Consider the following 11681-nt stretch of genomic DNA (forward strand, 5'->3'; position numbering starts at 1 on the left):
CCGTGGACAAAGTCGCAGATTCATCTGCCTCCGTGGACGTCGTCGCACTTTATCCAGTCTCCGTGGACGACGTCGCAGGTTCCCCTGCCTCCGTGGACGACGTCACAGGTTCCCCTGCCTCCGTGGATGACATCGCAGGTTCCCCTGCCTCCGTGGACGACGTCGCAGGTTCCCCTGCCTCCGTGGACGTCGTCGCAGGTTCCCCTGCCTCCGTGGACGTCGCTGCAAGGCCTCCTGTCTCCGTGATGGCAGCACCCGCCGCTCCTGTCTCCGTGATGGCGGCACCCGCCGCTCCTGTCCCCGTGACTGTGGCTACGGCCGCTCCTGTCCCCGTGACTGTGGCTAAGACCGCTCCTGTCCATGTCCGTAGGTCGGCCCGAAGGACTTCGGGGCCAATCCCCAGAACTGTGCCCAGGCTGGTTCCTCAGACTGCCCCACAGACATTAGCCAGTCCTGGGCAACACCCTGTTATATTGGTTCCCCTGTCTGTCCCTGTCTTGGTTCCTGTCTCTGTCCTTGTCCCTGTGCCCGTGTCAGCCTTTGTCTCTGTCCCTGTCCCGGTCACTGTGTTCGTGTCAGTCCCCCTGAATGTCTTGGTCCCTGTTCCCCTGTCAAGTCCAGTCCAGTCCCCTGTCAGCCCTGTCCCGTCTCCTGTCCAGTCCCCGTTTCAACCCTCTGTCTTGTCTCTTGTCCAGTCCCGTTAGTCCTGTCCAGTCCCCGTTTCAACCCTCTGTCTTGTCTCACGTCCAGTTCCCGTATCCGTCCAATGTCCAGTCACCTGTCTTGTCTCCGGTCCAGTTTCCCTTTCAATCCCCTGTCCAGTCTCCAGTCCCGTCTCCGTTTCAGTCTAGTGTCATGTCACCTGTCCTGTCTTCTGTCCAGTCACGTACCCCTGTCCAGTGTCTTGTCACCAGTCTCTGCTCCCGTCCAGTCCCAGCACCAAGTCCTGTCACCTGTCCCGTCTTCTGTCCAGTCCCTGTTTCCATCCAGTGTCATGTCCTATGTCAAAAACCCTGTTAAGTCTCATGTGTCCACTCCCGTCATGTCCAGTCCGTTCCAGTCTTTTGTTACCTCCCTTTGTCAGTCACCTGTCATGTCCCATGTCCCGTCTCGTATATTCGGTTCTGTTGTGTTCCCAGCTCCAGTGTCTGTTGAGGTATTGTCCTGAGTCCTGTCACCCGTTGGTTTGTTGTCCTGTCTTGTTTTCCTTGCCCTCTCCTGTGCCAGCTCCTGGGGGGTTTAGGAGTACGTGCCCATGAGTTGCGCGTTCATGGGGGGGGGCATCTGTCACGCCTTCGTCCTGTCATGTCTGTTGTCCCTGGCCATGTGCTAAAAGCACATGGCCATGTTTTGTTTATGTCCTTGTCTCCTCCCTTGTCCCACCTCTGTTCCGCCTCCTCGTCCGTGTCATCTGTTAACCCGTCCTCCTCGTTATCTGTCTCAGGTGCGTCTCGTCAGTGTCTTGTATTTAAGTCCCTTTCCTGCACTTCCTGTTTGTTGGTCATTGTTCTCTCGTTCTTTGTCATGTCAGTCGTGTTATCAAGTCTGTCTCTGTAAGTTTCCACGTTGTCGTTTCATTTCCTGTCGTTTCGTTCTTTAGTCTGTCTGTCCCGTTTGCCCTGATTTGCTCCTCGTGTCCCGTTTAGCCTGTTTGGCTCCCCGTTTCTTGTCTTTTGTTAATGTCTCTTTGTTTTGTTATTATTTGTAAATTAAAGAGTATCTGTGCTTTAGCGAATGCGTCCGCTCTGTCAGTCCGTCCCGCGATCCTGACAATTATATAGAACATGGTTGTCTTTTTCTTAATGATATTACTTTGTGTTAACATTTAATCTTTTATATGTCAAAGTATTCAATCAGGGATGGTAAAGTCTTTGTCTTGTCAAGTGTCATAAATCCTATGTGATGCCACTCCCAAGGTACAGGAAACCTGCTCCAGCCAATCAGGAGCAAGAAAAGCTCCAATTCTCCCTCATTGAGGACAAATCAGGTATTCGGGGCGGGTTTTCTAAACTCTGGTTAAAACCCTGTGGCACCAAATGACACAAGCTTTTTGAGCTTTTGGGGCTTTTTGGGCTTCTGCCCCTTTTTCTCCGCTATTCGACTCTTCACTTGAAGGCTCCAGACACTTGGGGCAATATCTCTTTTAGCCTTTTTCAAGGCTAAAAGAGTAAAATGACCTGTGTTTTGGAAATGACTCTGCAGGCGTCAGACTCATGGCTTTCTTAAACAGTCTTGGACCTTTAAAGTGTGGTCCAGATAGAAACTACAGATTAAGAAAAGCTATAGTTTAACCCTAGCAAAATTTCAACGCCACACCCAGAGCCTGAAGAAAATCTTAGACCTCTGACCCTCAAAAGGACGACAAAGCCTCTGGACCAGCAACGACGAAGAAGACGGCCGCACGCACCCTCAGAATGACCTTCTGAGATGAGGAGAAACCTGCCAAGGAGAGACCTGCATGGACCTGTTTCTCTCTCACAAGGCGGCAGGTCAGCGATGATGAAGAATCCCCACAGAGACCTTCAGAACACCACCAGCTGCGTCTGAAAGCCTCGGGAGAAAAGAAACACCCGCGGTTGCAACCTACAAGGCCCCCCATCTGCAATCCTCCAGGAAGTCGTGCCGGAAGGCACCATCAGCAACATGCTCCCTGTCCATCTCCGGAAACGTAAGGTCTCATGGTCTCATGTCTCTCATGGCTCGGTACTGAAATGCTTGCTGGGATAAACAATAGCCTTTCTTAGAACTTAGGGTAATAATTATCATAGAGAAATTCCCTCATATATTAATCTCCCTGTTCCCTCATATATCGCTGTAATCCATTTTATTATATGAATGTCTAATTAATATTCATTATTTGATATTAGAATTAATAAACCAGTTGTGTGATAAAAACCAATCCTTGTCTATTTGTTTGTGTGTGCACCTTTCTTGTATGGATCTGTAATTTCTAGTTCAGATTCCATTTCAGAGTCAAGAACCCACGGCGGGTCAATGAGCATAATTCATTAATAACAGTTAATTCTAGCTAATTCTGCTGTATAATATGTGAAGATGACCTACTTGTCTAAGCTAAAATTAAGACAGGTAAGGACATATTAGTTAATGGCTCCCAAACATGGAGCTTAGCAAAATGAATTAAATAATTAATTATTAATAAAATAATAATTATCATTGATTCCGCTATGTGGTGCTAATGCCACCGCAACGTGTGCATACTATTTCCACTACACAGCGTCTACAAAAACAATAATACAAACAGGAAATATGCAAAATCATTGATATGTTAACACATGTCATGAATGATAACTGTATATATTCATACCCAGTTTTATTTTAACTTCATCTTGGTTGAGAGCTGGCTTAGCATTTGATCCTTTATTTGCATTGCATGGTTTACCAGACAGGCCATGCGTGGCCAGTTGTTCCCTTCCCAAAACTGCTACAGCCAAATCTTTAACCATGGCTGACTCTGGGCTGATGTTTTAATCTATAAAAATAAGAATATCAGTAACAAAATGGAGAAAAAGTTTAGAAAAACAGATATTGACAGGTAGAAGCCATTACTCATCACACCTGGGACAGACTTGGATTATGAAGAAAGTTCAGAGGCTGTGGCTGGCTCAGGGTCTAGGGCATGTCTGGAACCTGGGGATGAATTTGAGGCTGTGGCTGGCTCAGTGCTGTTTGAGGCTGCTGTTGGCTCAGGTGCTGGAGAAAGCAGTAGCGGATGCTGGTCTTTCAAGGAGGGGAAGCTCAATTTTGGCCTACATCATAAAATGTGTCGGTTTATTTATACGTAAATTCTACCCTCTGTTCCTTTTTAAGAAAATGATCCGTGACCCTGTCGTACCAACAAGGCGACTAGTATCCTCTCAATGGCCAGCAGAGCTAGGCTGCTTAAACGGCCTTGGCCCATGTAAAGTGTCCCCACCTGTGCTCCCACAGATCTTTACACCAAAGGATCGCTGATTCGCTCATTTCGCTGTCAATCAAAAAGGGATTCAGCCTCAGACAGATCATCCAATCATCATGCAGAAGCTGAGCGTCCGGACCAGCCGAGGCCAGCTCAATGCCCCATAGACCCCCAGAGATTTTGAGCGTCCGATGGGCGGGACAAAGCCCAGCATTTATCCAATGGCACGTCTCGTTTCGCTGCTTCGCTATTGAACTCTGTGGACGCTCAGTGTCCACACTGTTTAAAGCACTGTGAAACTGCGGGAATGATTGAGAGGAAAGCTGCATCTTTATCAGTGATAAGAAGCTGATTCTGAACAAAAGTTGAGCGCGTTGTAGTGCATATTTATTCAATGACATGTACACTCAACACTATATATTTGATCATTTATTTTTGACATTTCCCTTGCAGTCTTACAGAAATCGGCGCTGGGAGAAAGGCAGTTTCAGCCTGAGCCGAATGTTGTTGCTGGCTCAAAGGCTGGGGCATAACTATTTGTGCCTGGCATGTGTGCTGAGGCAACATTTGCAACTTGTCTAAGACTTCTTATGAAGAAAAAAAAAATAAAAAAATAAAAAAATATATATATATATATATATTCATGAGCTTCACATGTCTGCTGTTAAAACTAGAAAGCTGCTAGAACACCGTCTGTTTGATGCTTATGTAACAGGCAAATCCCTATTACCATTCTCTAATACCACACTCCTCACAGACAGTCACCCGGAGGAAACCCACGCAGACAGAAGGAGAACACACCACATTCCTCACAGACAGTCACCCGGAGGAAACCCACGCAGACACAGGGAGAACACACCACACTCTTCACAGACAGTCACCCGGAGGAAACCCATGCAGACACAGGGAGAACACACCACACTCTTCACAGACAGTCACCTGGAGCGGGAAACCTCCAGGCCCCTGGAGCTGTGTGACTGTGCCACTCCCTATTACCAGTATTTCTTAAAAGGGGAAACACATGCGTATAAAGTTGAACTAAAAGATGTTTTAAAGTAAACAAATTGAAAATGATAAACATGTCTATAAATGATGTGCTGTGTGGCACTGTGGGGCTCTCCACCATTACACATGCAAAATCTGCCTCTACTAACACAGCACGTAAGAAATAAGCTGTTCTTGAATATTAATGCCTACAGCTGCCTGCAAAATCTAGAGCTGTTCTTCTTGCCTATAGCTGTTCTTTTTGCCCCCCACCCTTTTTATCCTGATATTCCGCTAGATTGTGGAGATAAGAAATAGAGGAGCTTCACATCAGTCACACATAATACCTTTTAATTTAACATAATGCTGCCAGGAATTGACTTATTTTTTAAAACATAACAGTTATCTGAAAGACCTTTTAGCACCTCTATTTCCGAATTGTTACCTTCTTCCTGATTACGTATCAGTGTTACATATATTTTGTTTCCTTCCTGACTCTGCTAAAATTGTTAACAGATTTTATTTCAGTATTCATATTATTTACCCTTATAAACTGTACTTTGATTTAATGTACAGTTTAATGTACAATTTACCAGTGCTTACAAATCATAATTACACAAATTGTGATAGTTTATATATATATATATATATATATATATATATTTATAAGACATTTATATTAATACTCCAGGATGTGCTCCAGCCTTGCACCCAGAGATTCAGGGTAGGCTCCAAACTCACCGCAAACCTGAACTAGAAAATCGGTAGTAAATAAAGTCAGTTAAAGTAAAATTCCACTTCAAATGAACGATTTGTCGTCAAACCACTCAGAATGACTGTGCTTACATACAGAACTGATTAAATTAATAGATTTTGGAAATTTTGTGGAATTCCCCTTTAAGGATGACTACTTACAGTCGAGCTTCATAATGAGGGCCAGGGAGCTCTCATCTTTGTATTTTACATTAACTTTGTCTCCTTCTACGTATGTCTTTTGTAAAATGTCCTTAGTATTGATGATGTCCAAAGGACAACCCTCTTCACACCACTCAATAAGAGCTCACATGTCGTCACCTAGTGTAACTGCAGATTAGAAAATTAACTGCTTACTGTAGAAAATATCCACAACACACTAGAAAAGAAAAATGTGAAGCATATCTTTAGGCAGTGTCATGGAAATTATCAACTAATAAAAAATGAGACTGAAAGTGATCTTAGCGTAAACTCTATTGAGCGCAGTTAAAGCATGCACTAACCCTCTACTCTACTCTGCTCTGCTTTATACCTACACACCCAGATAAGCACTTCTTCAGGAGTTATTTTGTAACTGAGCTACCTATAAGGGAAGAAAGATATAACAGTTTTGTGCAGAAACTAAGTTCTAAGAATCAGCTACATCTCATGCTCGTTAGAATGAAAAACATCCTTGATACCTTGGATGCAGGAGTGTAACTCTTTCAAGTTGCACTCCCATGTACTCCCATCAAATTCATTTTCTACAAAAGACTCAGTTAGTGAAACAGTCTGAAGACAGAATAATGCAACATACATTTCATAAAACAGCTCATCTTTATAAAAAACAAAAACCTTTACTAATCAGTGATTTCTACTAAATACTAGTGATTCAATGAGCACATGTTTGTAAAAGAAACATCCACATTTAAAATTTCCCTTCACATCAGTTAACGTAGCCAGTTAATAGTTATCGTTAACCGGTTAGCTATCGATAATGGTAGGCTACACAGCTTCAAGGAAGGCAGTCACCTAACTACGACGTGTGACGATTTTACTTAATTATTTTAACTATGTCAACAAATAAAGGACTAATAAATATAGGTCTAAAGTATGAAAAAAGACCTCTAAATAGCAAATTTTACCATTTAAATATAAGGTTTTCCAACATCTCAATGTTCTGAAGAGTACACATTTTAAAAAAGAAACTCACAACAGTATCCAGACGTAGATATTCATAGCTGTTTTTGTTTAGTTTGTTCAAAGAGATGGTATACAAAACATATCTACAGATAAACAAGCCTGTACCAGCAGTTACTAGAAGAAGATGGGGTTGGAAACTTGGTGGTAAGCATCTCTGTTATCATTGTTTGCTAAAACCAATATAATGATCAGCTTGCTAGCTATATAAGAAGCTAACTAGTAGCTACATGCTTCTCACAGATCACAAAAAAAAAGGAAACCTTACAAGTTTTGGTTACGGACAGAGGCTCCTCAATTAAGTCATATACAAATGATTAAAAAGGCTATGACTTTATATATAAAATGTATAAATACATATGCACATATTAATGTTTAAAAAAATAATACTTAATTATATTTACATAGACACACACACAATATATGTGTGTGTGTGTATTTGGCAAATTTTGATTAATTAAATTAGCTCTGTGTGTTTTAAGTGTTCACAAGACAATGAATTTAAAAGTGAGGGTGAGGATGGCAAAAAAGTAGCCCTGAAACTACTACTCTTTCTGCTATGGTAATGTAGATACACATACATTCTTGTAATTATGAAAACGCATACTGTACTTGCAAAATGCACTTCCGTGTTTGATCTAATTCCAAACATATTGTATCCACTCTCTTGAAGGTAATGGATGTGGGAACCAATGAAGAGAAAGACAGTTGGAAAAAAAACCTCAGATAAAATGTACCCAAATGCCAAACTAAAATAAGATGAGTCCGTGTTGGCAATTCACAAAGAGACAAAGAACAACAAAATTTGCAATTGGTGATCTATTAGAATTGATAAATCTGCATTGTCCAGAAGGAGCTAATGGTGTGCCATCAAGCCTTTATCAGTTTATGAAACCTCTGGGTGACAATTCTTTTTTGGAAACTGTATATATATATCTATCCAAATTGTAAATACTTCTTTGGAGATAAAATTCCCACTGTCTGTGCTTCCTGTGACACTGCCCCAGGGGATATTAAAACCCTTGTCAAATGTGGATCTGTATTTATCAAATTGTCCATCCAAAAACATTTGTAGAATCATTAAATTGCAAGTGGATAAGGCCCAAAAGCAGTGCAGATGCAATAAGTGGCATATATTATGGTACAATGTACAGAGCAATAGAGGCTCTCAATGACCTTAGATCTATGAACCTTTCATTGTCATGGAATGTAGATGGTGTCCCCGTTTTCAGATCATCCCCATATCACATATGGCCACTGCAGTTTACAATTAACGAATTGCCCCCAGATAGGAGAGGGAAACGTGCTTCTTGGAGGAATCTGATTTGGAGAAAAGAGGCCTGCAATGAATTCATTTAAGCAGCCTTTTGTTGATGAGTGTTCTCATCTTGAGAAAGAAGGCTTCTCTGTCCAATGCAGTGGAAAAGAGGCACATGTACATGTTTATAATTAGCTCTGTATGTGTGATTCTGTGGCTTGGTGTAATGTACAGAACACTACACAGTTCAATGGAGAGTATGGATGCAGTTCGTGTTATGCAAAAGGGGAAGTTGAGAAGGGTAATGGGTTTACTCTTGTGTATACATTAACACAAGAGACAGAAAAACGAGATCATACCAAGCATTTTGAAGGTGAAACACAAGCAGTATCATCAGGCATGTATGTAAGAGGTGTTAAAGGACCATCACCACTGATGTTTCTAACATTTTTTAACACAATTGCTTCTTTTGGTTATATGCATGCTACTCTACTAGTGGTAACACGGCAACTTGTAACCCTGTGGTTTGATTCTAAATACCACCAAGACTTCTGGTGTTTGGGCAAGAGCTTGGAAAAGTTAATAAAAGCCTGCTGTCCATCGAAACTCCAATCAGTATAACAAGACACCCACGTTCCATTAGCATTAGAAAATACTAGAAAGCCTCAGAGTTCAGGCACTTTCTATTGTTTTTATAGTCTTCCATTTTTAAAAGGTATTTATCACAACCACATCTCAAACATCTACTCCTTTTAGTTCAAGGCACATACTTGCTGCTGAATGCTGACCTTACACTGGACGATATCAACAATGCAGAGATGCTGCTGTTTACATTTGTTGACTGTTTTAAAAGATTATATGGAAAGTGCAGTGTATAATACAATGCCCATATACTGCTTCATGCTGCACCTTCTGTAAGAAATTGGGGTCCATTATGGTGCCAAAGTGCTTTTGTGTTTGAGGGTCACAATGGGACACTGCTGTTGCAGATCAGATAATAAATGTGTTCTTGCAAAACATTGTTGCATTAAGCAAGATGTGTTTTTCCTTGGTTACCCTCTAATTAGATTGCCAACACCAAGAGACCTTCCTTATCCAAAGTATGGGATTAACGTCAAAGCAGAAATGTGCATTTTATGCTCGTACAGTTATCAGAGGACACAAAGTACACTCCAAAACAAACAAAACACTGAATAGAAGACTGACTCATGCCGTTGTTACAAAACAAGGGTTGGTAGTGTTAATTTAATAATTTGTTGATTTAGAACAAGCTTTTAGAGTTGGCTATGTATTCGTTGATTCTGTAACTTGGGGTAGTGGTCACATCTGGTTTGGTTAAATAGATTGCCGTCTCTCACAATGTACAACTCATTAAGTGCTCAGACATCAAAACGACCTGTGTGTATTTGAAAAACATACCAGACATTGATGGCAATTACTTTTCTATTCAACCCATTCAATGGGAAGTTGATTAGAATATGATCAGTCTATTGGGTTTTATTTGACTTGATGTAAGTTTGTTTGTTTGTATTTCTTTAGTGTCTCTCTCTCTCATGGGAAATAATGTTCCCAGACAGAAAAAGAATAACCATAATATTATTTGCATGATCCAAAACTACTGCCATAGGTCATACATTCCAATAATGACATGGCTCCTGTTTTGTATCTTCTCATATTTTATGCTTTTGTTTTTGGGCTTTTGTGTATAACTTCAGAAAGGTCCTGTATGCTTGATACTTATCCTGTCCTAAGTATGATTCTTTACCTACCTATTTATACATGCATATACACCTCTTTAAATACGCATACACTCACTGAGGAACACCTCCTTGTATCTACACTCATTTTTCATATGGGAACAACTTGTTGTTCTATAATTTCACTGTAGTTCATCTGTTTCTCTACATACGTTGTTTCCTGTTCCTCAATTGTCAGGACCACCACAGGTTAGGTATTATTTGTGTGGTGGATCACTCTTAGCACTGCAATGACACTGAGGTGGGGGACCTGACAATTGATGAACAGGATAATTATGATAAATATGCACAGAAACAGATTGACTCCAAAGCAATGAGTGTAGATACAATGAGCTGTAATAAACATATGTGGTGTGTATATATTTTTATACTCTGGATGAATCCTGTAAGAGCAATGAATTAATTGTCTACAAAACATTTGCTCTCTGGCTAAAATTGTCAGATGTTGCTATTACCAAAAACAATATCCTGCAAGTGCACTAGCTGTACTTCTTCCATTACTTCATTTTCTCAGTTCCACTTTCCACAGGAGTACGTTGTAGTTCTACAATTACAAACTGTAATCCATTTGTTGCTCTGCGTACTGTTTGCGCCCCCTTTCACCATGTTCTTCAACGCTCTTAAAGCATGAACATGACATCTTAAAGCATGACATTGGAAATTGCTGGTAGATATAGGTAAAAAACTGCAGGGCCGAGAGTGCATTGCATTAACTACACGGAGGCCAGACATGGTGCTGTACTAAAAGTAAATGGATATGTATTGTAGAGGTGCTGTTCTGGTTGTTGGTGATGTAGCACAAAGTTATTACGGAAATGGTAGCACTGTGCATCTATTAATAACCCTGTGTATGATCATAAATAATGACACTCTAAAAGTAACTGTAAATAAAAGTAATTTCTAAATAACTTGCTGAATTCTAGCTGGTTTAGTTCTTGCTCTAGAAATGCTAGCATTCTGCAGTATCCAAATCCTGCAGGTAGTCACTGGGAATCCAGACCTTAATGAGTTTCCTACAAGAATAAACGCATTATGAAAGATTAAGTCTTGCAAGTCCTCTCAATGAATATATATAAGCCTGCATAATTATTAAAATCCTGCAGTACATGTCATACTCATGTAGGCGTATCTGGATCTGGGTCTTACCCACAGGAATTTCTATTCCCTGCAGAATTCTTACAGGATACCTTCACTATTCCTTCACAAAGGTTCAAATTCCTACAGGACTTTTTTGTAGGGGAAAGCATCCTGTAAAAACTTTGCACTGCTGAATTAGCTAAAAAAAGATAGGGCATGATTTTGTGTGAATCACAAACAGGGCTTCGTTGTCCCAGGGTATCACAGCAGTAGACTGAAGAAAAGGAAGCAGTGCCAAGTGAATAGACACTGCAAGTAAAAAAACTCAGGCTATTTGTGACAAATGTCATGAAACAGTTTGTGGGGTCTGTACACAGCAGGTAACTGCACGTCAGACCGCATGAAACGCATAAAATGAAAGTGAATACAGATGGTATTTATCTTATAACCCACTAAATATGTTGTGATGTTTAATAAATACTTAATTTCAAGCACTAAATATGATTTAATCTTATTTCTGTTATGACCAATTTTACCATTCTAGTCATTTAGCTTGTACAACTGTGATTTATCCGTTTAAGCACTATGGCCATAAAAGCTTTTAATTTGTTGTATAAATAATATTTAAGTACAGCATAAGTATTATTTTGCTTTGTATTTGTGAGTAATTTGTTTATTTTAATTTAGGTATTAAATGTTAAATATCCATATACTGTAATAGAATATTAACTAGTACTGCACAGTCGTAGCAGTCAGT

At 40.7% G+C, this 11681-nt stretch overlaps 1 protein-coding gene across 1 annotated transcript in view; it reads left to right on the forward strand.

The window, feature by feature from the left end:
• LOC136693778 (zinc finger protein 420-like) overlaps positions 1 to 11681 on the forward strand; it is a 215209-nt gene that overhangs the window by 36626 nt on the left and 166902 nt on the right. The gene's annotated exons all lie outside the window — the stretch shown is intronic.

Source organism: Hoplias malabaricus, chromosome 4, assembly GCF_029633855.1.
Source record: "Hoplias malabaricus isolate fHopMal1 chromosome 4, fHopMal1.hap1, whole genome shotgun sequence".
NCBI classification, from domain to species: Eukaryota; Metazoa; Chordata; class Actinopteri; order Characiformes; family Erythrinidae; genus Hoplias; species Hoplias malabaricus.